The sequence below is a fragment of the Peromyscus eremicus genome, chromosome 4 (genome assembly GCF_949786415.1).
Source record: "Peromyscus eremicus chromosome 4, PerEre_H2_v1, whole genome shotgun sequence".
Lineage (NCBI taxonomy): Eukaryota > Metazoa > Chordata > Mammalia > Rodentia > Cricetidae > Peromyscus > Peromyscus eremicus.
The window spans coordinates 56,264,278-56,269,722 of NC_081419.1; the positions used below are offsets into that span (position 1 = coordinate 56,264,278).

A 5,445-nucleotide genomic window follows, 5' to 3' on the forward strand; every position below is an offset into this window, starting at 1 on the left:
GAATGTTGATTAAAGATACAGATAACTTTATTCCATGATGAGTTAAAAGAAATTTCTGCATGTAAGACGTTTGGATTTTATACTTTTGTTGTTAGAATACAGCCTCAGAGGGAAGGGGCATGTTGTAGGCCTGTCTAACAATTAGAGTGACCACATGGAGTGGGCTATGAAAGGGTTACAGAAGAACCAATATTGAAAACTGCTTTTCTGGGGGCACAGCGGCAAACTGCAGGCAGCTGCACTTGGCTTTGCAAGGTAAGCATGACCACAAACCCTTGTCCCAAAGCACCTGCCGAAGGCAGAGATCTGAAAGGATAGCAAAGATCCTGAAGACAGGGTTTGTGTGAGTCTGTGTGTGTGTGTGTGTGTGTGTGTGTGTGAGAGAGAGAGAGAGAGAGAGAGAGAGAGAGAGAGAGAGAGAGAGAGAGAGAGAGAGAGAGAATTGGAGAGCGCTGGAAACTCGAAGGGAATATTCCCACAGGTATATTCACTTCCTGATGTTCCTCGCACTTATATCCTTGAGATAGCATAAATAACAACCTCCATGTTGCCGAAAAGAGAGGGAACAGAGTTTTATTCTTACAGCTTAGAGCTGCACAGTATGGTGAAACATGCCCCTAGTACCAGCAGTCAGAAGGCTGAGGGACGAGTTTAATAACTTTCCAGCCTGGGCTACATAAAAGTCTGTCTCACACTTCCTCCTCATTTTCCCCTGAAAGAACATAGCTTAGAACATATTCTTTAAGCCCAGAAACCATCAATTAGAAATTAGTTTTATGGTTAAACTAAAGTGAAAGATAAGTGGATAGCAAGATGCATTCTTCTTGTAGAGAGCCGTAGTTTTAGCTAAAAATAGGAGCTTTTATCCCTAGAAGAAAGAGTCAAATAGGATCTGGGGATAAGGCCTGATCAACAGCTCTTTTCTGTGAGTTAATAGATGTCTCTTTAAGTGTACCTTGGTATTGGCTAGGTCGCCAGAATCAGAAAAGATGCTTCAGGCAGAAGGATGAGTTTGTTCATTAAAGCCCTATATACCTCTACATGAAAGTGTCTTCTAGGGCAGAAGCATATTTGTTACCCTTCAGAGGCATGAATAATGGCTGAAAAAATGGATATGAAATAAAATGGTACTCAAAAAGGAAATTGTCATCATTTTGGTAATGTAATACTGCTCTCACAATGGAGAGACGGTGGTTGAAGGGCGGATGCTCACGGTCTCTGACTCTCTCTTTACCCATCAAGGGGGATTCTTGGCTACATTTTCTGATTCCCAGGCCACAGATACACTGGCCAGTACCCTGGGTAAAGATGCAGCAGAATGTGGTTCCTTTCAAAAAGCTTCTCCTGAGGTCAGCACTTGGGTAAGAGGCTTCGTATAATTTGTTTGGTTGGGAACACAAAAGTGAAAAATTTATGGGATATATTATTTTCAAGTCTTGAGACTTAAGAGAAAATTTTATTCCTAAAAGATTATGTGGAAAAATCCTCTTGAATATGTGTTAAATTTTTGGCTCCCTTTTTCTCTGTCTCTTCAAGACATTTTATTAAACATAGATCATTCTTTGATGCCGTGAATGATATAGGTTTCACCTTTTTGGTGTGCTGAGATAAGAGCTAAGGCTGGGGTAAAAGATATCATTTATTGTTATCTGAAGGACTTGTTTTCCTACTCATTCCCAAATAGTTTTTGGGTTTTGGGAAATCATTAAGCTGAATAGATGGCTGATAGAATTTCTAGCCACGCCCCTATGACCCACGCATGCACAGGTAAGACGTTTAGTCATTCTGGGGCCTTACCTTCTGCATAATCCGTCCGCTGTGTGGCCATGTAATTTGTGCTCAGCGTGATCACAGCATCTATGTGCATGCACAGCATAGCTGCGTGAGCCCATATGTGCCTGCGTGGGGGAATCCACAAAAAGTGGATCATGCACACCCTTCCCTCCTCTTCCTCCACAATCTTTCATAGGCCTAAGCACACCCCTTCTATCCCCCTCCTCCTAGTAAACTCTTATAGTGGGTTGTGTTGTGATTCGTGGTTTTTCCTGCATGGTAAACAGCGCCGTGTAATAAATAACAATGGCCATCTAGATAACGAAATATTAAGTGATAAAAAAAAAATTAGTCTTTTTCTAAACCCTCTACCTTTCCCAGTTTCCTAGGGTCTGATTTTTTATTAAAGGAATTTAGTATTTGAGGTAAGCAATGATTGGCTAATAATTCATAAAAGCAAAACAAAACAAAGCAGTACATCGATGATGTGACTTATTCCCTAACATTTTGGCACAAACTGATATAATTTGGTCTTTTCACTGATAAGTGAATGAGCACAGAAGTTGGACCTCATAGCTGAGCGGAGATATTTGAAGTCAAGCTGAGTGGAAGTACAGAAGTGAACAAGCCAAGATGTCGGGTAGGAACTCATCTGTGTACTGTTGACAGAGAATGACATCACTGGAAATCTAAGAAGGCACATAAAAACAACCCCAAAGATGGCAAGAGTTGTTTTTTGGGGGGATGGGGGAAGTAAATCAAAGACCTTCCCTACATTTTCTTTAGGTGTAGTTTGTTATAAATGCTGAAATTCTTGACAGACCTGAGGAAGGCTACAAAGGAATCCTCTTTTGATGATTTTTTTTTTGTAGGATGGATTTCAAAATTCACCGTGGGTTTGTGAAAATATGACAGTTATTTATGAAAACCTGATAGGCTTGAGGACTGTTTGGTGGCCTTTCCTCATTTATTTTCTGTAAGCAGGCCTCTTCTGCTCTCGACAAATGAACACAAACAACATCTACAGATTGACATATTTTCCCCAGAGCAATCAACACTGGATTTAATGATCTCTGGTGACGATTATTTCTCCTTTTTTTGGCCTTAATTCCAGAACATAATGAAACTCAAAAGCAGATTTTTTTTTTTTTTTTTTTTTTGGTAAGCCCTATTGGAAGGCTGTGTCTGGTTAAAAGCCCTGGAGAGATGGCCTGTTTATAGGAGGTTTCCTTCCATTAGAGCTACCTGACCCTCATGTGACCTTCATGTGGTCTCACGTAGCCTTTATATGCCACAAGATACCGCGCCTCAGGATGACCAAGAATACACAAGCCACCCATCTTTGACTCGACAGCAGAAAACCCAATTATCTTGTCACCATTTCTCAGGAATGAAACAGAAGCCCCACAAGGGCATTGATGGTTTCCCACAAGATGGCAGTGGTCTTTGTGCAAAGAACAGAGGAAGAGCATTCCCCGAGTCCCATACCAAATGTGACATAATGCTGCCCTTGTGAATTTAATGCTTGTGAAATCCATGTCATGGTTGTTCCTCTGCTGCAGGCCCAGTTATCGAGAACAATAAGCCTTATTTTCATCACGGAGGGGAAAAAACATGCCGCATATATAACATTGTGTCTTATATAATATCTTTCTCTAAGGAGCCCCAAGTATTTTGTGGCTGTTATTTAATTAACCTCACACTATGCCTCTGAGGGACGAAAAAGGGATTACTGTGTATCCTATTTATCACAGCGAATTTAAGTAATTTGCTGATATCATTCACATGGGGAAGATGGTGGCACAGGGAATCAGGCATTTGTCGAGGTTTAGTCCAAGGCCCCTGATCATTATGATTTTCTGTGGAGAGTGATATTTATAAATTCAGAGAAAAGATCCTATTCAGTTTATATTTACACAACAGTGCTTTTCACATTTTAATTAGACTGCTTAAGCACTTTAGTTCTCCAGGTTATGATTTAAGAATACTGAGGAGTTTTTTTTTTTTTTTTTTTTTTTTTTTTAAATGCAAAATTTCAGGCTCCCATCTCTTTCTCTGCTTTCCCTGGTTTGGGAAGGGGCTTAAGAGCTGAGTATTTTAAACCCTGAGATGGTTCAGAGACAGGTGGTCCTCCCCACACTCTGAGATACCACCCTCCAGCAATACACTGCTAGGAGAGAAACAGACCCAATTTGGGGAAATCAAAGTCATCTAATTTCTTTGGAGAAAGATATTCAATATTACATTAAAAGCTTGAAATATCACACTTTTCTTCAATGTTTGAAGGGTAAATCCTTAGGTGTAAATTATTATGCTTTATTCATAAGTTTTATTTAAAAATCAGTTAACAAATTTCAGGCATAATTATTTTTAAGTCACACTTTCAGAAGCATCACTAATGATTTATTTTTCAAAAAAAGTTATATGCTATGTAGCTGGAGGTAACTGGATTCTTAGCTTTCTAGTCTTTTGCTTTTAAGACTGTTAGGGACCCTAAGACTATTCGGGGCCAGCTAAGAGTTATTTCGTTTCTAAAAGCATAAACTTCTTTATCTTTTTTTCTGAAATAAAAATCAGCACAGATCTTCGTATTTGTTTTTATCCCCCTCCCCCCTTTTTTAACTTGGACCCATGCCATAATTTGAATGTACTTCCCAAGTTTCATGCATCAATAACTTATCCCCCAAGTTCATATGTTGACAGTACATAGTCTTGGAGACTTCGGGAGTGACTAAATTAGGTCATTGAGTATTAGGGTTAGATGAGGTCAGACTCCATGCTAGGTCTGGTGGGCCTTATCAACTGAGGAAGACACTTGACCCGGTGGAGGCTTAACGCTATCCAGACATGGGGTTCCTGGCTGGCACTAACCCTAGCTCTTTGTCACAGTCCTCCACTGTGCTAACTGTGGAAGGTGATCCAGGAAGCTCCCCAGGCCAAGTAATATAAGAACATGGCCACGTACAGGAAGGCCATGACCAAGTATGAAATCTGCCTTCTTCCTGTAGCGTACAAGTATATGGTCAGTTCACCTAGAGAAAACTGACACTTTGACAAGAAGCTACATCTGATTAAGGATTTAAGGAGAAAGAGTCAGAACACAGATCCATCTGCACCATGGCACATTGCCTTAGAGTTTCTGGGTAAGTATTTGCTAGTCAGTTTACCAGTGCAGCTCATCCCGAGAGAAGGGGGTTCTCAAAATGGAGGGAGGATCCTTCCAGTCCATTCCTTTTGGTTTGTTCCTTATTTTTCCCCCTTCCTTCCTTCATTCCCTTTATTTATTATTATTATTATTATTATTATTATTATTATTATTATTATTATTATTAATGTTTTTGAGATAGGTTCTCACTATGTAGCCCTGGCTGGCTTATAACTCACTATTTAGACCAGGTTGGCTTTGAACTCATAGAGTTCTGCCTGACTCTGCTTCCTGAGTGCTGGGACTAAAGGCATGTACCACTACTCCTGGTACCTTCTATTGCTTTTTTAATATATACTTTAAAAATTTTAATGGAAGGTCCATCTTCATATCCCAAGTGGACCTGGAACATTTTATCCTTCTGCCTCAACCCCAGCTGTGCTTGACCATGCTGAGCTGCACTTGAATTTTTAAGGAAATCCATTCATGTGTGTGAAGATGGTTGTTTCTTGTCTCTTTCACACCGA

At 40.1% G+C, this 5,445-nt stretch overlaps 1 long non-coding RNA gene across 1 annotated transcript; it reads left to right on the forward strand.

Annotated features, from left to right (window-relative positions):
* The first annotated feature begins 1,127 nt into the window (after positions 1-1,127).
* Positions 1,128-3,310, forward strand: LOC131908138 (uncharacterized). Its single transcript, XR_009378557.1, has 2 exons — positions 1,128-1,361; positions 2,646-3,310. It is a non-coding gene; the product is annotated as an uncharacterized LOC131908138 (long non-coding RNA).
* Positions 3,311-5,445: the final 2,135 nt, after the last annotated feature.